We start from the raw sequence: 25,011 nt of genomic DNA on the forward strand, positions 1-25,011 counted from the left end.
CAGAGATCACAAGTAGGCAGAGAGGAAGGCAGGGGGTGGTGAAGCAGGCTCCCTGCTGAGCAGAAATTCCCAATGCAGGGCTTGATCCCAGGACCCTGAGATCATGACCTGAGCCTAAGGCAGAGGCTTAACCCAATGAGCCACCCAGGCGCCCCAATAAATGGCCTTCTTAAGTGTTATTTTGCAAATCTATGGCAGACCCATTTGGGTGGCTTTCAGCATCCTTTCCCACACCCTCACTATCCTAACAGACCCTATTTTGTTCAGGTTTCTCCCCACTCCATGTGGCCTTCAGCTCCAAAGGGCAAACCCTGATGGGTCTGAGACAGCATGACAGCCCCCTCTGGCACGGAGTGGGGGGATGTAACTCTGGTCAGGGAAATGGGGCTGGATGTACTGGGAGCCTTCTGGGAAATGTTTCCTCCCTCCTAAGGAAACCCCTTTCTCCCCAGGAAGAAATGGTCTCTCTCTGTAATTTCTCATGCCTGGATGTGACGTGTCCAACTGCAGCAACCGTACTGTGACCCGAGGAGGCACATGGGCTCCCAGAGCAGGCAGGGCAGAGAGCGGGAATGGCTCTGGGCCCTCCATGATGTCACCCCGAACCACTGGATACTACGCTGTGGAGTTGCTCTACCTTTGACCTTTATGTGCTTGGGGACTGTTGTAAATGTCCTTATTGTAGAAGTCTCTTTTGCCTTTTTTAAACAGTTGTGGTCCAGTGTACCTAACATAAAATTTACCACGTGAGCCATTGTTAAGTGTATGATTCCGTGGCATTGAATACGCTCGCAGTGTTGGGTGGCCATTGGCACCGTGCATCTGCAGAACGCTCTCCTTCCCAAATGAAACTCTGCCCCATTAACCATGACTCCCCACGCCCTTCCCTCCTCCAGCCCCTTGGAACCACCATCCTACTTTCTGGCTCTATGAATGTGATGGCTCCAGAACCTCCTAGAAGGAGAATCATATACCATTTGTTCCCTTTAAAAAAAAAAAAAAAAAACAGTGAGCTATAATTGACATGGACTATTCTACTAGTCTCAGGTGTACAACATAGTGACTCGACATTCGCATACGTTGTGAAACGATCACCACTCTAAGTCTGGTCCCATCCATCACCGACCATAGTTCACATTTTTTTTTCCCGGTGGTGAGAATTTTTGAGCTCCACTCTTCGAACAACTGTCTTGTTAACTACAGTGACTGTGCCGTACATTATATCTCCATGACTTATTTATTTTATAACAAAATTTGTACTTTTTGACTCCTCTTCACCCATTTTGCCCACCCCCACCCCCCAGGTCCTGCCTCTGGGAACCACTGATCTGTTCTATGTTATCTATGACTTTGGGTTTTCTTTTGTTTTAATTTGGTTGGTTGGTTGGTTGGTTGGTCTGCTTTAGATTCCACATGTAAGAGAGATCCTACGGAATTTGAGTTTTCCAGTCTGACTTCTTTCACTTAGCATAATGCCCTCAAGGTCCATCCATGTAGTCACAAATGGCAAGATTTCCTTCTTTTTATGGCTGAATAATATTCCACCATGTACATAAACCACATTTTCTTTACCCATTCATCCCCCAGCAGACACTCAGATTGTTTCCATATCTTGGCTGTTATAAATAAGACTGCAATGAATATGAGGGTGCAGATACCTTTTCAAGTTACTGTTTTCATTTTCTTCTTAAATACCCAGAAGCGGAATTACTGGATTATATGGTAATCCTATTTTTAATTTTTTGTTTTCCACAGTGGCTACACCAATTTATATTCCCACCAACGGTGTAGAAGGATTCTTCTCTTTGCAATACCTGTTATTTCTTGCCTACTTTATAAGAGCCATTCTAACAGCATTTGTCCTTTTGTGACTGGTTCATTTCACTTAGCATAATGTCCCCAAGGTTCTTCATGATGAGTGTGTAAGTAATTTCGAGAAGGAGTTTCTGAGATTTGCAGCTGAAGGCACTCCAAGTTATTAAACCATTAAACCAAGACTTAAAATTTGTCTTCTCCTCAGTGACTCTTAAAAGTAATGGTTAAGGACATGGACTCTAGAACCCAAATCTCTGATTTTAAATCCTCGCTTGACAATTAACTCGTTGTATGACCTTAGAAAATTTGCTTGCCTCTTTATGCTTTGATTTTCTCTGCCGTTCAATGTATATTAATAATACTGCTTCCTGCTTAGGATGCTGGAGACCTAAATGAGCTATTACACACAAAGGCCCTTAAGGGGGCCTGGCACACAGCAATTCTCATCTTCGCTATTACTGTCGTTTTTGGCTAGGAGCAGGCAGCGGTTTCGACAGCTTTCCCACATGCCTTGCATGAGTTTATCCTACACTCAGCTGGCCATTAGGAGACAGAAGATCTGGAATGGGTCCCCTTCCCTGCCTTTGTTGCTCTGTCTGGAATGAAGGTTTTGAGTCCTCTCCAGTCTTTCTCAGTCTTTCTCTTGCTTTGGGTCTTCCTGCTCCCATCTCAGGGATGTGTCCACCTTCCCCTTGTTCTCTGCTCAGTTCTAGAAAAACCAATGCCAGCAGCGTCCCAGGACCAAAAGGCCCAGAGGTAACTGGTGCTGTGGACCAGAAGACCAAGAGTGGGTAGCTAGGCAGCCCGGTCACTCCTGCGAGAGTCCTGGGCTCAAGGGGGGAGGCATTTGAGAGATGGAGTGTAACTCTGGATAGCATGGGCAGAGAGTAAGGAGAGTAAGCCTGGCCCCTGGTTTCCCTGTGCGGGAATCTGAGGAGATGAGGTAGAGCAGGAATCCAGGGACTAAACTGAGGGAGGGACCAGCAGGCACGGAAAACTCCAGAGACCAGGACGTAGACCCAGACACAGTTGCTTTGCTCCCAGCACGTGCAGGGGGAGGTGCCCAGCATCCCCTGCTCTAAACCCCAGGGCTATCTCTGTAACCAGCTGTTGATGCGATTAGCAAAGGAGGAGAGCGTAAGATCACCTGGAAGGGTGGAAGGTGGGAGTCAAAGAAGCAATTCTGGAGCTAGATACAGGGGTGTGTGTGTGTGTGTGTGTCCATGTGTGTGTGGTGTTTCTTAATGGCCCCATCTGCATGGAAAGGCAAGAAAAATCCTTTCTTGCATTATGAAGATCTTGCCAAGAACAAATAAAATATATAGCTGAGAACACTATTATATAATTGGGCGGAAAAGAATACATGAAATGATGCATTAAAAAGTACCTGGAAAAGAAGAAAGCCTTCAAGGTAAATTGTTATTGGTGTGCCTTTCTAAGACGTCATTTGGGCCCAACCTCATGGTGACAGAAGGAAATGCATTCTTCTGGTGTGATAAGAGCACAACCTTGGATATGCCACATTTAGACACCAGAGAAGGGAGGCATTTTAGGGGCCCTAGACACTGATTCCCCACTGTCCCCCTTTACAGAAGTGCCCAGGTCTGCAGGGAGGCCCTGAAGTGTGGGGTCGGACTGAAACTCTCTAGGAAACCCACTTAGACAGAAGGGAAATTGGCTAAGATTTTTTATTGGGGGGGGGGGGGATTGGTTAGCAGAGAGGGGCCACAGCCACTAGAGGTAGGGAGGCTGCCTGATAAACTGTATATTTGGCGGAGGGACAAGGAGGAGATAAAAGATTAAAAAATGTAATAGAAGATTTGCTTACACTTCTTGGAATGGTAATTAAATTTATTTATAGTTATGGAAAATTTGGGGAAGGGAGGAAAAGCAATTTAAATGCAGAGTTTTCACAGGGCAACTGCAAATGGCTTGCTTTAACGGTGCCTCTGAAGGTTAACAGAATGACAGGGAGGTCAGAGTGAAGAGCATATGATAAGTGACAAGTGTGAACGTGGCAAATCATGTATTTAAAATTACTCTGAGCTTTATCAAATGTTTCCTCTTGAAAATAAACTATCCTGGAAGGAAAGGTTAACTGAGAAAAGAGTATTACTCTAATGTTCCCGTGATGACCGGGGAGGGTAGGGGGGGAAGGGAAGGGTTCCTGTCATGTAGGAGAAGGGGAGATAAATGTAAATAGGTTGTTATGCTATTAACTGTGAAGAAACAAAGATATTCCAAACTCACACTGCACTCGGAGGAAAGGCAAGAAAATGTTCCCTGTCCTCATTGTTTTTCCTGTCTCCGTGAGCCCGGTCCACACATGGAGTGGATGGGGGACACACGCCACAGGGGGAGTTATGGAGGAGGAAGAGCCAATGCCCCCAGAGCTATAACTGTCCATGATCAGCTCTGGCCATTTAGAGAAATCCAGAGGATTCCCTGAACACCTCCCCAAATCCTTCACATCCGTTACCAGGTTTCAACCTCTTACAGGACTTGTCTTTGACCCTGCGTGGAGGAAGGGTAAGGTGTGCAACTGAGCAAAGCCAAGCATCCTAGCAACCCAGCCTAGCCAGTGGGGAGGAGCCATCCACTTTCAGTGAAGGTCATGAACTTTGCCCCATCTTTCCCTCATAGCCTCAGCTTTCTCCAGCTTGTTGGAGGGAAGCTTCAGTTGGCTGGGTGGAACCGTGGAAGCAGCCTCCTAAAAGTCAAAAACAAATCAGCAATGTCATTTTTGAACACTATTATTTAATACTGTTCTGGAATTATTGGCCCACAAACTGAAACAGGGAAGAAGTGAAGTTATCATTCTTCATATATGATGTACATGATCATTACCAAGGGAAAAGAGCAATAGGAGAATTGAGTAAAAAACTCTTTTAATTCAGTGACATGGCTGAGTACACAATTCATTGAAAGTAATTTATATATAGCTCTTCTAAATAAGGTGGGAACCAGTTCCAAGAGATAAAGGAAGAAATCCTACTTAGGGATAGATCAAGCAGGTAATATCCAAGAGCTGGGTTATTTAAGATGGCAATGAATGACAACATGGACCCAAAAAGGCCTGGGCAAAGGATATTCTTGTACAGAAAGAGTCACCATCATAAAGATGTGACTATTCTCTCAATTAATCTATAAACCCCAGTACATGTTTTTGGTGAAAGAGTCTTGACAAACTGAGTCTACATTTCACGTGGAAAAACAAACAAGCCAGAATTGCCATAAAAATTCTAAAAATGAGGTGGGATGAAGGGGACTGGCTCATCCAGATATTAAATATATCATAAAGCTACAAAATTGAAGCAGTCTGATACTGGCACATGAATAGACATCAAGGAACTATGAATAGAAATAATTTGCATATCTATCTCACATACCGATGGATCAATGGTAAAAAGCAGAACAAATGAACTTTATAAGGGCAAGAGGGAATATGGGACAGTACTTTTAATGAGTCCAGACTGAAGACAGCATCTCTACTTATGCCATAAAGGCAAAAAACCATAAAGAAAGGTTTGGAAAACTTGATTATATAAAAAACCAAAGATTATGTATGGGAGAAAAACACCATAAACAGTGGCAAAAACAAACAAAATACAAAAAAATTGGGAAAAAATTACTCGCAACTCATCACATAAGAAAGAAATAATTTTAATATGAAGTTTCTAAAAATCAGTGACAAAAAGACCAACTAACAGAAAAAGAAATAGAAATTGTTTTCAGAAGTGAAAACTGGGGGCACCTGGCTGGTACAGTCTGACTCTTGATTTCGGCTCAAGTCATGATCTATCTCAGAGTCATTGGATTGAGCCCCGTGGCCAGCTCTGTGCTCGGCGTGTTGTCTGCTTGTCCCCTGACCCCTACCCCACTCTCTATCTATCTCTCTCTCAAATAAATAAGTCTTTTTAAAAAATGAAAAGGAAACATGGTTGAGCACTCGTGATGTATGGAAGTGGGGAATGTGCACATCGTACACTTGACAACTAATATTACCCTGTATGTTAACTAAATGGAATTTAAATAAAAGCTTCAAAAAAAAAAAAAGATTTGGAAAGGCAAAATTTAAAAAAATGAAAAGAGGCCTGACCTCTCTCATAATAAAAGAAGAACAAAATGAAAATGAAGTACCACATTTCACTTATCAACCAGGAAAAAGATTTAAATGTGAAACTGTGTAGGGAAAAAGGAAATGTACATTAATGATGGGCATATATACTAACATGATCTTTATAAAGAATTAATTTAACAATGTCTATCAAGAGTACAAATGAACATCATCTTTGACTCTGGGATTTAGCATCTAGGAATTTATTCTACTTATGTATTCACACAGGTAATATAAGAATATTTATTGAACCATACTTGTAATAGCGAAAAATGAAAAACAACCTAAATGCTTGTCCTATGACACTGGTTGTATAAATTATTGTTCTTACATGCAGTGCAATGAAACAGTTTCCAAGATGTATTTGTAAGTGGAAAAAGCAAAGTGCATTACCTTCGACAACATGGATGAATCTTAAAAATATAATATTAACCCCCCCCCAAAAAAAGCAAAGACACAAAGGACTATATACAATATGATTCCGCTTATATAAAGTCCAAAAACAGGCCAAGCTGTTTTAGAGATAACCATTCAGAGGAGGCAAAACTATACAGAAAAGCAAGGAAGTGGATATCACAAAAGTCAAGATAATGGTTCCCTCTACAGGGAGGGAGGGACTGGATGTGAAGAGGAAACACAGGCTCTGGAATGTTGACCGTGTTCTGTGTCTTGATCTGAGTGGTGGTTACACAGGTGTACACTTTATCATAATTTCTCTATGAAGATGTCTTTGCATTTTCCATGTGCACATTCTTTTCCCCCAACAACTCTTTCGTGAAAGCTACTATGTGTATAGCATGATACTACTTATTAAAAAAAAATAAGATACATATGTGTCCTTCTCTATACATAAAAATAACTCTGAAATGATTGGCACAAAACTGATAGCAGTATTTGGGTCTGGGGAACTGAGCTGCTTGAAGACAGAGATGGGAGGAAGACCTACTTTTCACTGAGAACCTGTTAGTGCTTTTCAAATGTTCAACATGTGCATCTATTACCTTTAAGGACATGTCTAAAACATTGATTAAGCTTCAAAATGATGATCATACCAAAGATCAGTTAAAATTTTTAAATGGACTTTTACAGAAAGGGAACTGAAAACATAATGCACCTTGATTCTAGGGAAAAAAAGAACCATAAAAATCTATTGGCTGGGACATAGCAGGGAACATCACGCCTCTAGAAAATTCAATAGAAAGGAGTTTCTTATGGGATATTCAATAGCTCACAGCATCATTGCACCAAAGAAACAGACTCCAGATTGAGCTTTCAGAAATAGTTCTCAAGGCCACCAATTCCCTAGCTAACTGAGCCACCAAGATAGTGGCTGCCTCTTACATGATCTGAAGTCACCATGATCAGGAAGCTGCTGTTATGATCTATACCAACAGAATGAGTGTCCTGTACCCTCCTCTCCACCCCCTTGAGGTGAAGGACCAGTCCCTTGGACCCCTACTAATCCCACCACAGGAAACAAATGTCTCCACAACATGTGTGTTCTATTGGCAGAGCTAGACCATATCCAGAATGCTAGGTGCAAAGAAGTCTGGGAAACGCACCAAATACATGTCTAAGTTTGTCCTACCGCTGTGCAGAACAATTTTATAGTATCTAGTAAAGTTGAAATTGCCCCTCCCCTAGGACAAAGAAACTCTACTTCAAAGTAAATGTCATAAAGAAACTCACACATTTGCCTGAGGAACTATCAAGAAAGTTTATTCCAACAGCACCTAAGACAGTGAAAAATTGGAAACAGCCGAAATATCCACCCATAGGACAATGGATTATGACATGTTTTTTTCAATAGATACTATACAGTAATTAAAGATACCAACTAAAGCCACATGGGCTAAAATAAATAAATCTCAAAACAATAGTAGGTAGTATATTATATAATAAAAACAATGGGTGTAGAATTATGCAGATAGCAAGATACCATTTATAATAGTTTTTTAAATCACAAAGCAACACTGTATTGGAACAATGAACACATACGTATATCACATGGATGGAAATGATAAATGCCAAATTTTGATTAGTGGTTGCCTCTGGAGAGAAAGGAGGTGGGATTAGAGAGGGGTACTCAGAGTTTTCAACTGCTCTGTAATGTTTTCCTTTTTTTTTTTTAAGACTTTATTTATTTATTTATTTATTTATTTATTTTAGAGAAAGAGAGAGTACGCATGCACATGCAGGTGGGTGGAGGGGAAGAAGGAGAAAGAGAATCTTAAGCAGACTTGGTGCAGAGCCCATCCCAGGGCTCAGTCTCATGACCCTGAGATCATATCCTGAGCCAAAATCAAAAGTCAGACGCTTAATCAACTGAGCCACCCAGGTTTCCATGTTTTACTTCTTTATAAAAAAATCTGAGCCAAACATGGCCCATGAAACTGAACAGTGAGTACATTGATAAGTATATTATTATTTGGCACAACTATCTATATTTTTAAATACCTCATAATAAAAAATTTTGAAGTTTGGATAAACATTAAAATTAAAAAAAAATAGGGGCATCCAGCTTTCTCAGTCATAAGAGCATGCAACTTTTGATCTCAGAGTCATGAGTTCAAGCCCCATGTAGGGTGTAGAGGTTACTTAAAAAATAAAATATAAAAAAAAATCATTAAAACAAAATTTTAAAATGTATGCAATCTCTAATTAGCAGAGAAAACAAAACAAGTAGAGATAAAGAAAATATCATCAATCCAACAATAGAAAAGGAGCAGAAAGTCAAGGACAAACATGGAAAAGAAGAAATAGAAAGAATATGCCAGAAAAAATTCCATATTTCAGTAATTGTCATAAACATAAGTGGACAAAACTCAACTACAAAAAGCCTGAGCTTATCACGTTAGATTGTCTAAATCCAAACATGTGCTGTCTACAAGTTCACCTCAAAGCAAAATAATAGAAATATTGAAGCCAAGTGCAGGGCAAAGGTATACAAGGCAAATGTTAATCAAAATAATTACTCATATTGGACAAAATACAATATAAGGGAAAAGACAAATAAAGTGGAATATTTCATAATGCAGAAACAATTCATAAATAAGGTATAATTATCATGAAATTGTATGTACCTAATATGATAGTTTCAAAATATATAAAGTAAAAACTGACATAATTACAAGGAAAAAAATTTTAAACCTCAAATTTTTAAACTTCAAATTACAGTGGGAGGTCTATCCACCTGTATCAGGTGGATAGATTAAGTAGAAAATAGAGAAAATATATAAATAATAACATTAAATGGTGAAAGAGAACCTAAGTACAGATGCAGTAGGAATTTTAAATCATAAAATAATCTATAGATGATTTTACTGATATTTGAAAACTGAATTTGTCTAAACTTGAGAACTTAGATAAATGGATAATCATCAAAACTAACTCAAAGAAAATTATTACCTTTATGGGATCTGTAGTCACTACTAAATAAATTGAATCAGTACGTTAACTCCATCATCAAAACAACGGTTCCAGAGAATGGAAAGTTAGAAAAAACTAACTCATTCCATATAGCTAGTTTAATCTTAGACAAACCACCAGGTTTATTACCTGAATAAGAATAATAGGGTAAGACAGTCATAGGAAAAAGGGGCAAGGAAGGAAGGGAAGAAGGGTGGAAGGAAGGGAGGGAGAGAGGAAAGAAGGGAGGAGAGAGCCATATGGCAATGTCACTTATGAACATAGGTGGAAAATACAAAATCAAATTAACTTCAGAAGGGTTCAAAAGCAATAATGTGTCTTGGTCAAGTAGGATTTATCCTAGGATTGTATCAGTCAATAGCAGAAAATATATCAATGTAAGTGACCACTTATCAGATTAAAAGAGAAAAACAGGATTATCTTAGCAGATGCAGAAAATATTTGAAAAATTAAATACTCTTTCATAACTAAGAAAAAGGAAATATTTATTTAACTGGAAATAGAAGGGGTCTGTTTCAATGTGATACTAAATATCACCCCAAAATCTTCAATAAGATCTTAGTTAATGTTTGAAGTTTAGTTTGAAGTTCTCTTGACGTCAAAAGACATGGAGGCCCTCTTTTGCTCCTTTTGCATAAAATTATACTAGAGGTCTTAGAGTATGCAATAACACCAGGATAATTTTAGTTATTTACAGACAACACAAAGAAAACTTTAGTTACATAGAACAACAGGTAAAAAATTTCATTTATGAACATAATTATCTGCATAGAAAATTTAAAAAACCAAGCTCTTAGGTCTAATCAGAGCATTAAGCAAGGCTACTGGATTCAGCACCAACACAGAAAAAGTGTGAGCCTGTCTAGACACTAGTAACCAGCTATTAGTCAAGAATGTAATATACAGTGTAATTCCAAAGTTCCAAGTTATTGTGTGGGCATTGACAAACTGATTCTGAAATGGAGAAGCAGAAGATTCAGAAGAGCCAACATAGTATTTTAGAACAAGAACAAAGTCATAGAAGTGACACTACCCAATTTTAAGACTTACTATAAAGCTGTAGTAATCAAGACAGTGTGGCATGGGCAAAAGAATAGACAAATAAACCAATGGAACAGAGAGTCCAGAAATAAACTCACATAAATATGGTTAACTAATCTTCGACAAAGGAACAAAGACAAAAAAATGGAACAAAGGTAGTTTTTTTAATAAATGTTGCTGGAACAATTGGACATTCACATGTAAAAGAATAAATCTTCACAAAAATTAACTCAAAATGCATGGTAGACCTAAATGTAAAATGCAAAACCATAAAACCCCTAGAAGATAATATAGGAGAAAAATTAGATGGTCTTGGGTTGGCAATGATCTTTTAGATATAACACAAAAGGCATGATCTATAGAAGAAATAATTATTAAGCTCAACTTCATGAAAGTGAAAAACTTTTGCTCTGGGAAAGACATTATCCAAAGAATGAGAAGACAAGCCACAGCTTGAGAGAAAATATTTGCAAAATATACATCCGATAAAGGACTGTTATCCAACATATACAAAGAATTCCTAAAACTCAGCAATAAAAAAAAAGAACAATCCAGTTTAAAAATGAACAAAAGACCTGAACAAACACCTCACCAAAGGGATATACAGAGGGAAAGAAAGCATATGAAAATATGTTCAATGTCATATGTCATTAGGGAGTTTTAAATTAAAACAACAACGAGACACCACTGCATACCTATTAGTAATGGCTAAAATCCAAACTCCGACAACACCAAATGCTGACAAGAATACGGAGCAACCGAAATTTGTATCCCTTGATGGTGGGAATGCAAAATGGTACAGCTACTTGGGAAGACAGTTTGGCGTTTTGTTACAAAGCTAATATATTTTAACCATGTGATCCAGCAATCATGAACTGAAAACATGTCCATGCAAAATTCTGCACAAGGATGTTTTAGTATATGTGCTGCCGAAGCGAACACTGCACAAGGATGTTGACAGCAGCTTTTTTCATACTTGCCAAAACTTGGAAGCAGCTGAGATGTCTGTCCTTTAATGAATGGATAAATAAACTGGTACACCCAGACAATGACACACTTAACACTAAAAAGAAAGGAGCTATCAAGCCATGAAAAGACATGAAGGAACCTTAAATGTAAATTACTAAGTGAAAGAGGCCAATATGAAAAGGCTACATACTGTTTGATTCCAACCATGTGACATCCTGGAAAACACGAAACTGGCAACAGAAAGAAAGACAAGTGGTTGCCAGAGGTTATCAAGGAGAGAGGGATGAAGAGGCGCAGCACAGAGGATGTTGTTTAGAGCAGTGAAAATAGTCTGTGCAATACTACAGTAGTAGATACTTTCATCATACATTTGTCAAATCCCATGATATGGACACACTAAGAGTGAACCCTAATGTAAACTATGGACTTCGCGTGATAATGATGTGCCAACGGTTTGTTTAGCATTTTTTTAAAAAATTTCGTTTATTTGAGAGAGAGAGAGCACAAGCAAGGTGGAGCAGAGAGAGAGGGGGAAGCAGGCTCCCCGCTTAGCAGGGGCCCCGATGCAGGGCTCGATCCCAGGACCCTGGGATCATGACCTGAGCTGAAGGCAGATGCTTAACCAACTGAGCCACCAGGAATCCCTAGGTTCATCATTTGTAAAAAATGCACCAGTCTGCTGCTGGTTGTCGATAGTGCAGGAAGTTGTGCTTATGTGGAGACATGGAGTATGTGGAAACTCAGTATACCCTCTGCTCAATTTTGCTGTGACCCTGAAACTCCTCTTAAAAGTGAAGTTGACTGGGGCCTCTGGCCAGCTCAGTAGGTAGAGCACACAACTTTTCATCTTGGGGTTGTAAGTTTGAGCCCAATGTTGGGTGTAGAGATTACCTAAAAATAAAATTTTTTAAAAATAAAGTTGTTTATTTAAAAAATAAAAACTTCAAATCTATTTGAAGAAAATATAGGCAAATAAATTATGACCACAAGGTAAGATAAGATGTTTCTTAAAGACACACACACACACAAACACAGAAATCATAAAGGAAAAGGCTGAAAAAAATGTGACATCCAAATGGAAAACTTTGTGAACAAAAGACATCATCAACAAAATGAATAGCCTAGCGGTATCTGGGAGAAGATATTTACATCCTATATAACAATCAAAAGATTATTATTTAGAATAAAGAGCTACAAACAACCAAATAGAAAAATGCGTGATTCACGTAAGAAGAAAACTGAGTAGCCTAAAACACATTTTTAAAAGTTCAGCCGAAGTATAATCAAGGAGCACTAATTAAAATCACAATGAGAGATCATTTCACACACATCAGATTAGCAGAAAATAAATTTTGATTGTTGAAAGGATATGGGAGAATAAGAACTCTATCACAATGCTGGTGGGAATGCAAATTGGCATAACCATTTTAGAGATCGACTTGGCAATATCCAGCAAAATGTGACTTGTGCATATCCTATGCCCGAGTAGATCTGCCTTTAGTTAAATACTGTAGAAAAACACTTGCGTGTGTATTCAAGGAGATATTACAAGAATGTTCATTCTAGCACTCGAATAGCAAAAAATTGGAAACAATCCAAATGTCCATTAGTAGAAAAAGGAATAAATAAATTATGCAATGTTTATTCTACAAACTACTATCAAGGGGTTAAAATGGATGGACTGTACTTAAAGGTATCAACATGGATAGACCTAGAAACAGTGTAGAGGAAAAAAAGGCTTATGTAACATTATAAACTGTAGGATTTCATTTAAGTGAATTTAAGTTGTTGTTTTGTTTTGTTTTGTTTTTTTAATTTAACAGAGAGAGAGATCACAAATAGGCAGAGAGGCAGGCAGAGGGAGAAGGGGAAGCAGGCTCCTCGATGAGCCTAATGTGGGGCTCAATTCCAGCACCCTGAAATCATGACCTGAGCCAAAGGCAGAGGCTTTAACACACTGAGCCACCCAGACGCCCCCATTTAAGTGAATTTGAAAGAACACAAAGCAATATATTGTTTATGGCTACCTGTTTGTTACAAAATACAGTTATTTATGAATCCTGTCAATTAGGATCTTTTGAATGCAAGTAATGGAAACCCTTCAATCTAATGGCCAATCTAAACTGTCCTGAGTGCAAAGGATTAGATTATCAGGAGAGGACCTGGGGAATGGCAAGAGACTGATGTTTCTCTTGCTCAGTCTTCCTCCTTTCTCTGCGTTAGCATGCCTGTAGTCATCTCTCTCTTGTTGGGTTTTACCAAAAGCAGTAAGAAGGAGTTAACACACCAAGATCCTGAATTTCTTCCTAATATTATAGCTTCAATAGGCATGTGATCTATGTCGGAAGGAACAAAGGGGGCACTGATTTTGAATCAAGGGTCCTCAACTTTCAAGCCTCCTCTGTTTTCCAACCTCCACTCAGCTTATTCCCCATTTTATTTTAATTTTTCATGGAGTCATTTTTTTTTTAAAGTAGACTCCATGCCCAAGGTGGGACTTGAACTCAAGACCTTGGGATCAAGAGCTTCATGCTCTACTGACTAAGCAGCCAGGCACTCCATATTCTCCATTTTAGTGTCTGGTACTTGACTATCACTTCCTGATAAAAAAAAATAAATAAATAAAGGGAAATAATCTTTGAACAGGTCAATAAACACACACACTTGAAATGTATAAAGATATGAACTGGTTATAAACTGAATTCATTCTAGGGTTGCCCATGGGGAGGATGGGACTGGAGAGGGACGTAAGAGAATATGTTACCTGTAAAAGTCATTTCATTATAAAAAGATCTGAACAGGAGCACCTGGGTGGCCCAGTGGGTTAGATATCTGCTCTTGATATTGGCTCAGGTCATGAGCTCAGTGTCGTGAGAAAAAAAACCCCTACTTGGGCTCCAGGCTGGGTGTGGAGCCTACTTAAGATTCTCTCCCTTTCTCTCCCTCTGCTCTTCCCTCTGGCTCTCCCTCTCGATGAAAAAAATAGAATAGAATAGAATAGAAAAAAAGTAAAGTAAAACTAGAACTGACTATGGAAACGACAATCCATAGAAGGCTGATTGGAACTTAAAGCCTGACCCCAGCCAGGTCAATTGCTCACTAAAATGAAAACAAAACAAAACAAAAACAAACAAATAACAACAACAACAACAAAAAAACTAAAGAAATGTGATAGAATATTTTCCTGTTTGGGATGACATGGGCACTTGTTATATTTTCCTCTATGCATGTATTTATTTATTTATTTTTATTTTAATTTAAGATTTCAAAAAGAGGGCAGAGGTTGTAGAGAGCAGAGTCTACAACCATAGATGAACACTCTGCAAAGTCATCAGTCCGTGTAACAGACAAGGAGCTGGCCACTATGAAGTTTCCAAGGCGATGGTCTCTCACTGCCGAGTGAAGAGCCCATGGTCAAGTTTTGTCTTGGGATCAGAGCCCACGGTCAAGTTTTGTCTTTGCCCACTGTTCTGCCCACCTAAATCCTAGTGACCTTTCCCAGCTCTGCTGAAGTCCTACGCCTCCAGGAAGACTTCTTGGACTACTCAAGCTCATACTCATCTCTCCCCCTCCTCACCTGTCAGCACCCCTAAAGCCACTGCTCACTGTGTATCACTAATTCCTTATTTCAGGAGATTTAGATAACCGAAAGTGGTGAAATTCAAAGCCCACGAGGACCGCTGTGAAGTTGAGAGGGAACTTCACACGCCCTCACCAGTTGCTCCCTAAAGCCCAAACCCATTAACAGAAGATGGCCTCAAATGCTGTCCGGCCGGCAGTGTGCAGCTGGCAAGAAAGGGCGCATTTGTCACAATTCAGCGGGTTCAGCTCTCATCTCCGATGAGCCTCGATCCCCTCAGAACACATTTTCCTTTTGTGTGATATATGTAAAACACTCCTAATGTGAGGATCCTCAGGGAGAGCTCACACTGCCCGTCTAAGTGTTTTTTAAAGAATCAAGCTCTTACCTTTTAAAATTACACCGGGGTGGTATTGTTCAAATATGTAAGACGGACTATTCCAGAAAGCGGCAACAACAGGATACAATGCACTAATTTTATCCCACTTTGACTTAGAAAATATAATCGGTACTTACAAAAATTGTAAATACTAAAGAATCAAGGGAATAGGATTATTTTAAAATAGGGCGCTAATACATCAAGCAAAATAGCTTTTGCTAGTCTTAACTGAGGGCCATTATCTATCAGAGAAGATATACCTCTGGCCTTGATAATGTAAAGAAACACAAATGACTAAAGAAGCTTGCCAATATTTCCAGGAGGGAGAAGAGTGGCAAGTGTCTTTAACGAGATAGAAACTTGGAAAAGCTGAGCGATTCAACAGGGTAGATAAACAGCCTCCAGCCTGCGGTGGGGTAGTGTTGTGGGGGGAGGACGGAGGGGGGCAGGGGGGCGGGGGGGAGGGTGGGAAGTGCTGCCTGGTTCAGTCATAGTGATTTCCTTGGAGACTCCATCCCTCCCTTCCCTGGAATTGCTGTGGCTACCCCACCATCCAAGACTTGCTTTTACTTCTTTGTGGTTGCGTTCAATCACTGCATGTGTCTCCCCAAATAAATATAGATCCCCTTGGGGTAGAACTGTGCCTTATACCTCTTTCCTGAATCAGCACATGTTATCCTGCTTTCTGCCCACAAACCCAATGCAGCCTGGCCCTCCAGTGGCCTTGAACCTCAGGGGCCGAGCTCCCTTTCTCCCTCTCTCCTTGTCCCTTCCTGCCTGTGGTACATGGAAAGGATTGTGAGAATCTGCCGAGCTGTCCTGCTGGGGAACAGCCACGCTGTCTTCCTGAGGGTGCCCAGAGATGGGTAGGAGGCATTCATTCTGCACATAATTCCAAGATAGAAAGGTAAGATATTTTAAATATAAAATATTTCAGCTGGTGAGCACTACTGATATACATCTGAAATTCGGTGTTTAGAAGATTTTAGTTTGATTTGCAGGTCCTGAAACTGGTGGGGAGCTGAGGGACCAGTGTGGGGAGTGGTGTCTCCCATCACTTTGCTAGAAACTATAGGCTGTCTGGCAATGGCCAAGCAGTGTGCCCTGTGTCCTTCATTGGGTTCCTCACTGATGGGCGCCCAATCTCTACAGGACTTCCCGGTAGCTACCAAGTCCGTTCCTCTGCCTCTGAGTATCACTACACTCAAGTAATTTCAAGAACATGTGGGGAAAGACCAATTCTGATAGAAAGCAGTGTCCTTTATACTAGTGCCATTCATGTTTTGTGTGATTCTCCAAGAAGGAGGCAAAAAGGAGTAGAGGAAGCTTCCATTTCATAGTATATACACACTTATTAGAGCCTTGCTCTTGTTTTCATTCACTGTACCAAATCCAGGTCATTTTTATTCATGGGCACCTGAATACAATCCAAGGGTCTACGTGTTTTCTTTTTAGCAATTATATGTAATTGGCTCTTGATTCTAAAAGAAAACTACAAAACCAAAATTAATATTTGTTAGACTAAATATCTACAATATGTCATATTTTTATCATTTTTCATGATTAATTTCAGTATTTGTAAAAAATACATTTGTAAGTTATATTTTGCCCCTTCCCCAAATTCCTGGATAAGTATCATCTTGCCAGAATACAGTAGTCAATTATGACTTCAAGGAATTACTTTTATCCAAATAAGTTTAAAAACAAAATTTTTAAAGTATAAGGAGCATTTTATGAAAAATATTTGATACACAAAACACACACACATGGATTTAATGCAAGTCTGAGTACATTTTAATATGTTAGATATGATGGCGGGACAGGGCTCCAAATTAAGATTGACATTATTCCTGATGGTTTTAGAACATCGAGTAATTCCAATTCAAAGTTTCTATCTCAGTTCCCATAAAAAAGTTAAGTTCTCATTTACAGCATGTGTGTGTGTGTGTGTGTGTGTTTAAAAAAATATGTAATAAAATTTGCCACTTAACCATTCCATTTACTTAAAAAATATATACAATATAATATTTATAGCTCATTTCATTATTTGGGACACTTAATCATTCCTATTCTGGATTATTTATTTACAGACTTGTGTGTTTCTAGTCTTATCTCTAAGATGGTAAACTTCTTGAGATAGTAAGTAGTTTCTTTTATGAGCCATAGGGCTAAAAACAGCTGAGTATTTAATTGGAATGCAATAAATACTCACCACATGAGGGGTACCTGAGCAGCTCAGTGGGTTAAGCCTCTGCCTTCGGCTCAGGTCATGATCTCAGTGTCCTGGAATCGAATCCCGCATTGGGCTCTCTGCTCAGCGGGGAGCCTGCTTCCGCCTCTCTCTGCCTGCCTCTCTGCCTACTTGTGATCTCTCTCTGTCAAATAAGTAAATGAAATCTTCTAAAAAATAAATAAGTACTCACCATGTGAATGAATATGTCAGTAAAGGACATAAATCTTGATGAGATACTAGATCCGAAGCTGTACTGTGCCATACTGGTTTTCAAACTATTTTGTATGGGGAAAACCAGTGTACCTAACTGATTATAATGGAAGTTCTCTGAGTGAGTTGGAATAAAGGAACTCCCCTTTAAGGGGAGGTCTATATTCCTATATTTCTATAAAGGAATATTCCTATAAAGAAATAAAGGATGCTCCCCTTTACTGCCAAGTTTCTAGAAGGCTCCCAGAAAGCTTTAGACAGAAGAGAATTTCTTCAGGATCAAAGGGCTCCTGAGAAATACATATGACTCTTCCTGGCTAATGGGGGTTTCTGCTTGTCCCACTTCTGTACGTGTCCTCGTAGTAAAGAGGATGATAACAAGTCTTAAGATACTCCCTTTCCCAGGACAAACAATTATCCATTCACCTTTCCCCTTGGCATCCATCCTGAAACCATTAATGGACATTGTGTCTCTTCCAACTCCTTCCCTGGTTCTCACCATCTGTTCATATCCTGGAACCCATATAATTGCACAAAGACTGAAACTGAGCCCATGACTTAAAATCAAGATGCTTGGGTCCAAATCCTAGTTCAGATACCACCTGTGTGACCCTGGACAAGTTATTTAACTCCTCTGACTCCAAAGTTTCCTCCTTTGCAAAATGGGGTTGATAATATATAACTCACAAGGTATGGATTAAATAAGATAATGTGCTTCAGGCACCTGGGTGGCTCAATTGGTTAAGTGTTGGCCTTCAACTCAGGTCATGATCCTGGGGTCCTGGGATTGAACCCCACATCAGGCTCTCTGCTCCATGGCCAACCTGCTTCTCCCTTTCCCTCTGCCTGCTGCTCCTCCTACTTGTGCTCTCTCCTCTCTCTCTCAAATAAATAAAATCTTTAAAAAATATAAACAAGATAATGTGCTTGAAAGCAGCACATAATAGATGAGATGTTCAATCATGTTTGAATGTTTTAACTTAGTTATTACTTCTAACTCCGGTTCTCCGACTTTCTTTCATCCTTTCTGATTCCCCATGATTTTTGGTGAGCACAGTGTTAGTCAGTGGTCATTTCATTAACTGTTAGTTAATAAGTGGTCATTTGAAACATTTATTTATATATTTGACCATATATTTGTTGCCTCCCTACAGATAGAATTTGAGGTGATATTTAGATTTATGCCATTTTCAAAGAGCTCCTTGGGAACAGCTGTAAGACTGACTTGTCTGACTTGGGAACATGTTGTCCTGGTCTTGTCAACCACTCTCAACAGAGTCCTCTTTTTCTTCTCTGTGTCAGAAGTGACATAATGGAAGATATGCCTGAGTTCCCTGGAGTACAATGAAGGACTTCACAGAGCTCAATTTGGGAGAATACATGAGTTGTTGTTATAGAGTGATATTCCCATGACACTTGCAAGTGGGAAATGAACTGGACACTAGATGAAGTGAAGGATACTTGAGGGGAGAAAAAATTGCTTCCAAAAGGAATAGAACAAAATTCCTCCAGTCAGGCAGAACTGGGAGGATACTCTCTAGATGGGATATGCAGGATCAATTAACCACCCACCCCTATATCTTCCATCAACTGCTTGGCCACCATTGTAGGAGACAACTCTGAACTCTCCAGGATAATGTCTGTTTTTCTGAAATATTCTTTTCTTTTCCCTTTTTACTTCATTTTCTTTTTCTTTGGAGGCAAGTATTAATGAGTACCTCAGTCCTTGAAATCTCTAATAGATTTCTAGAGATCATTAATTCGTTCTTCATTCAGCAAACATGCACTGAATGACTAATGAATGAAGTAGGCAGATCCTGGTTCATCCAAATAGTCAAACTTGAGGGTGACAAAATAACCCCTTGAGAATCAGCTTGGAGGGAAACTCTGTTCTGTCTATTTTAGACCTTATTCATTTTCTTCTTCTTCAGATGCTTTGGTGACTAATTCAATTCCAAATTTCAAATCAATCAATTCAGTCCCAAATGTTGCATGAGTGTATCTAGTTAGGCAGAACCTAATTCAAATACAGAATCCTAGCTGCAAGAAAATTTCAGAAATGTAGTTTTAATCTTTCTACCTCTCCAACTGCAAAGAGAAGTTGAGTGAGCCAATCCAGAGTAAATAGCAGTGTAATCAGATCTCTTGGAGATGATGGTCTTTGAGATAGGTTTTGAAAAAGTATAGGATTTATTTTAAGGAGGAAAATTTCAGGGAAGAGAATTCCTATCTGGCAAAAGAAATAATGAGTGGGGAACAAGAAAGAGAATAGCTTCTCTGGATTGCACCAAAGAAGGCAAGTGAGGAAGGTGGGAGGTGGGTAGGAGCTGGGAAGGCTGGTTAGAAAAGACTTAACTTGATCCTATAGTCAGGGGAGTGGGAGAGACATCAAAAGTCATTAAGCAAGGAAGGGAGCTCGAAGAAGGTAAATTAACACCACCATTCTCTTACCATAATCAATACATACCTGTTAAAGGGTGAACTCTTGCCCTTCAACTTTTCTCCAGTTCTCAAAAATCTACTAATAGGTTACCACTGTGATAATCACTGATATTGTCAAGTTGATTTAATATTTTCAGAATCAATATGCAATCTCAAGAAGTACAGAATTGCTTTACAAAGCTGGAGAGAAATTATTTGCATCCCAGAATTCTATACCTAGCCAAACTATCAGTCAAGGGTAAGTGCAGGATAATGACATTTTCACTTACCTAAGAGCAAAAAAGTCACCTCTGCTTTATCTTACATATCTTTTTACCATGAAGCGTCTGAAGAAGTACACCAAGAAAGAGGAGGACACAGATAAAGGAATCAGAGAATCTACTGAAAGAGAAAAGCTAAGGGAATCACCAATAATAAGAAAGTTCTAAGACATTAACTCCACCATAGCCTCTGGAATATCCAGTCCAGATCAAAGCAGGAGGATAGACATCTTCAAGATGGAAAGTTTGTAGGAAAAAAATAAAATTGACAATATTTTAAACATATTGGGGCACCTGGGTGGCTCAGTGGGTTAAGCCTCTGCCTTTGGCTCAGGTCGTGAACTCAGGGTCCTGGGATGGAGCCCTGCATCAGGCTCTCTGCCTGCTTCTCTGCCTAGTTGTGATCTCTCTGTCAAATAAATAAATAAAATCATGTTAAAAAATATTTAAAGAAAGATTTGCAACATGTAGGGAAGAATTAGTGTTAAGGGGCACTGGGGTAGCTCAGTGGGTTAAGCCTCTGCCTTTGACTTGGGTCATGATCCCCGGGGTCATGGGATCGAGCCCCACATCGGGCTCTCTGCTCGGCGGGAAGCCTGCTTCCCTTCCTCTCTCTCTGCCTCTCTGCCTACCTGTGATCTCTGTCAAATAAATAAATAAAAATCTTAAAAAAAAAAAAAAAGAATTAGTGTTAAGTTTATAGTAAGCCAAGGAAAAAAGAGAATTATTAACTCTATGGAAAGCAAGGAAACTTGAGAAAGGGAATGTAACCATAGAATACATAGAGCTCCACGGCAAATAATCGCTTTTATAATCATAGTATGTAAACACTAAACATCAACCCTATCAAAAATCAGAATATAACTATATTCTCAGTATGCGGCAGAGAAAGGGTTGGTGAGGAGGCAGCAAGTGTGAATGGGGTTGGGGGGAAGAGGCATAGGACAGCCCAAACCTCATCTTCCTTGATAGGAAATTGGTGGACTGTGGCTAACATTAGAAAACATAGAAATAACAGCGTAAGGGTGTTAGTTAAACATTTTGAACTAAATAATCAAAGAAGCTTCCGGAAGATTTGAAGTTGCGCCCTCTGTAGAGTATAAGAAGAAGCTGGGAGGAAGCCTGACAGAATTACCTTTTTTTTCTTTTTAACTATATACCTGGCTAACTTAGGTAAAAACAATATTTTATGAGAGTTTACAGTAAGTGCTCAAGCTTAGTGCTCTATTCACAGTTTCCCTGTCACCAAGTCCCCTGAGAAGTCTCAGACCCTTCTCACTAACTGTTACTGGGTCCTGCTGGCCAATGGGTGGCTCGGACTTTGTTGAGTTCTATGCTGACGGCAAACTCAGAAGCATGGGGAATTTCTTCAAATATTACTGTTATTAATGGCCTCAGCTTGCCGTGTGTAGCCCAGGCAAAGCAAACAAGGCATGGAGAAAGGCCACAGTGGCGGCAGGTCCTTTGAGGAGCTGCTTTGGTCATGGTATGCTCTAGCCAGGGACAAAGCAGCTTAAGAACAGTGTAAATGTGGGAGGAACAGAGATATAATATAAACTAAAAATCTGTTTTTTTTTATGGCTTAAAATTAGGTATTCTACCCCTTGGAAACAGGCTGCAAAGAGAATGAGTAATTGCTCAAGGAAACCAGCAAACAGAGCTTCTTCTGAGTGAAAAATAAGAAAAACCGTGTAATATTTGCAGACCTTCCCCTGGCTGTGTTCTATCTGTGTTCTATCTCACCATCCTTCCCCTGAGCTGCCAGGTTTTTGGAAAAGGGGGAGATAACCTTAAATTATAGGAGGCAGGAAAAGCCATTTGTTCAGTATCAGAAATTTAGAAAGTGTTTCATTTTCTAAGCTCCCAGTTACTCATATATTAAGTTCCCTGAAAAATTCTCTTCATCATTCTCTGTGGATTTTCCCCCCTTTTTAAGCAGCATAAAGCTCCAGTGGAAGGCAAAGACATTTCCTTGTCTGAATTACTGCCACCATGAAATAGATTGAAAAAAATAGATCATTTTATATCAACCAGTAGCATCCCAGTCCACGGAGGGGTGTCTCCTAAAGCTATCAAGATAGTATCAGAGTATTAATCATTTCTGGAACAGTGAGAGCCCCAACACCAGCCAGCACCCACAAAGGCTGTGAGCCCAGGGCCAGCTGCAGCTGCCCATGATGAACACCAGCTCAGAATTCAATCTCCGAGTTCTGTGACAGAGAGCACGTTCTGGCTGGTTCCTGCCATTTGGCTAAAGGGTTGCTGGCCGGCACTGTGGCTGATGGGCCCTGACCTCCCAAAGCTGGGCGGTCACAAAGCCCTGATCACCGCTGTCCAGAGGGCAGGGGGCGGCAGGAGTGGGACACATGGGAGTCTGCCAGCGCTCCCACACCCACACATGAGTGTGCACTAAATATGTGAATCACGTAGTCCTTGTAGACACACAACTAGTGCAGGCTGGGCCGTGGACACGTGAGGCTAAAGGACTCAGGGGTTAAAAGCTTAGCTTCAGAATGAGACTGAATTCAGTGTCCAGCTCTAAGTTACTTCATTTCTCTAAACCTCAGTTTTCTCATCAATGGTAGTAACAGTATCCACTTCGGAGGGTTTTTATAAATATATATATATATATATATATATATATATATATATATATATATATATATTAATATGTGTATTTTTCACTGGCGTTAGCTGCCATTACCAATCATAGAAGTAGAGCCTTAGAAATGGGTGCACTGAGTCGGTACTTGAAGAATGTTTGTACGGATGGTGACAATCATTGTGCATCAATGAGTTCTTCTCTTCAAGAGCCCTTCTTTCTGGGGAAAGGGGGCTCCTGGTACATTCAAGTATCTATTTTCGGGTCACCAAGTTTGGTGCTATAAGGCACAGAGAGGTTCCGTAAGGAATTAAATATATTAACTCTGAGAAGATAAGGTGTAATTTCGCAGAGAGGAAGAATTTGCTTCATGCTCAGCTGGAGGAGTGTGTGTGGGAGTTCAGGAGAGAGATCATAGTAACACAGGACATCGGCTATCTGTGCTCCCGCCGAAGGCAACTTCCTCCCATAAATAATAGTTCTGTGACAAATAGCCTACTAATGGGTCCCTTAGGTGGCTTTGGTCAATCCTCCTTTCATCGTGAAATTAGTGCCTTTCCTGGGTGGAGGGGCCTACATCTACCTTGGCCCCAAATGGGAAATCGTCCAAACAGCTGAGTATCTGGCTGGGCTGTCTTTTCGCTGTGGACAAAGACTTCAGCACCCCACTCTCTTGCCTCACATCAGCCCCAGAAGATTCTGGAAGGACCCATCCAGTCCCTTCCTTCCATCCATTTCTTTCTTTCTTTCAAGAAAACCAGACTCTCACATGTGTGTGGCACCCCATTTGGATGTGTCTGGAGTCTTGGAAACTTGACTACCTTACATTCGCCTATAAATGGACTTCGAAAGCTTGTTTGGAGATTCCAGCCAGGGACCACAGCTACTTGTACTCCCTTGACCAAAGAATGTCTTCCTCTTCCACCCAGTGCACAGCTTTGGGGGCGGGGGTGGGGGTGGCACGTGGCGGAGTGAGGGCAGAAGGAGATACCTGCCCAGCCAGCCAGAGCAGCCAAGTCAACCCTGGCAATCGGTGGGCTGACCGATGTCACCGCCAGATCACCCTCACAGGGGAGCACCCTCTTACCTCCCCACAGCATGACGCACAGCTGGGGCCCAGAGGCCAGCAATGGAAGGTGAGCGATCTTTTTGGTACCAGCCAACAGAATGGATTTTAAAGGGTCTGTCAGCCCCTGGGAGAAGGAGGTAGTTGTTTCCCAGCACACCAGGTGTGTATACGTCCTGACCAAGTCTTTCTCACTCTGGATTGGCCTTGGAACCAGACACCCCACACTCTACAGGATAGGTGTTACTGGTCCCATTTCTCATAGGAGGATATCAGGGTCATGAGATGGGAGGGGACTCAGATGAGTTAAGGTTGTGCCATCTCTTGTTCCCTTGCCCACAGGCTTTGCCAAGGTTGACCCAAGTACACAGCTCGCCCCTTTTCCAACAAGGCACCTCTGCAGGTCAGGGCTGGGATTGTAAAAGGAATTCATATACTGTTCCCACCATCAGGAAGCTTACAATCCACTGGGCCAAATGGAGCATACACCCGAAAGGATAACTGACAATTATTACTCAGCAGATAGCACGCAAGGCTCAGATGATGGGGTGTGCCCGTCTTGGGAGCAGAGCGGAGCCGAGCCCTGTCCTCGGGAGCTTCTGTTCTAAATGATGCAAGGAAGTGCTGTAAGAGGGTCAGCCATGGGCATGAAGGAGCACAGAGCAGCTTGCACGGTGGCTGGGAGGGGTCTGGCTCAGAAGCAGTGTTGTTTGAACTGCGCCTTGAGGAGAGAAAATTTGAGGGGTTCTAGGTGGGGACATGAGCATGTTCCTTTCAGCAGTCCATGAGCAGTATGTCAGCCCTCTGTGGTTGGAAGTTCCCTGTGAGGAAGAAGGGGAGTGATGAGTGAGGAAAGGTGATCGAGACC

The sequence above is a fragment of the Mustela nivalis genome (assembly GCF_964662115.1).
Source record: "Mustela nivalis genome assembly, chromosome: 8".
Classification (NCBI taxonomy): Eukaryota; Metazoa; Chordata; class Mammalia; order Carnivora; family Mustelidae; genus Mustela; species Mustela nivalis.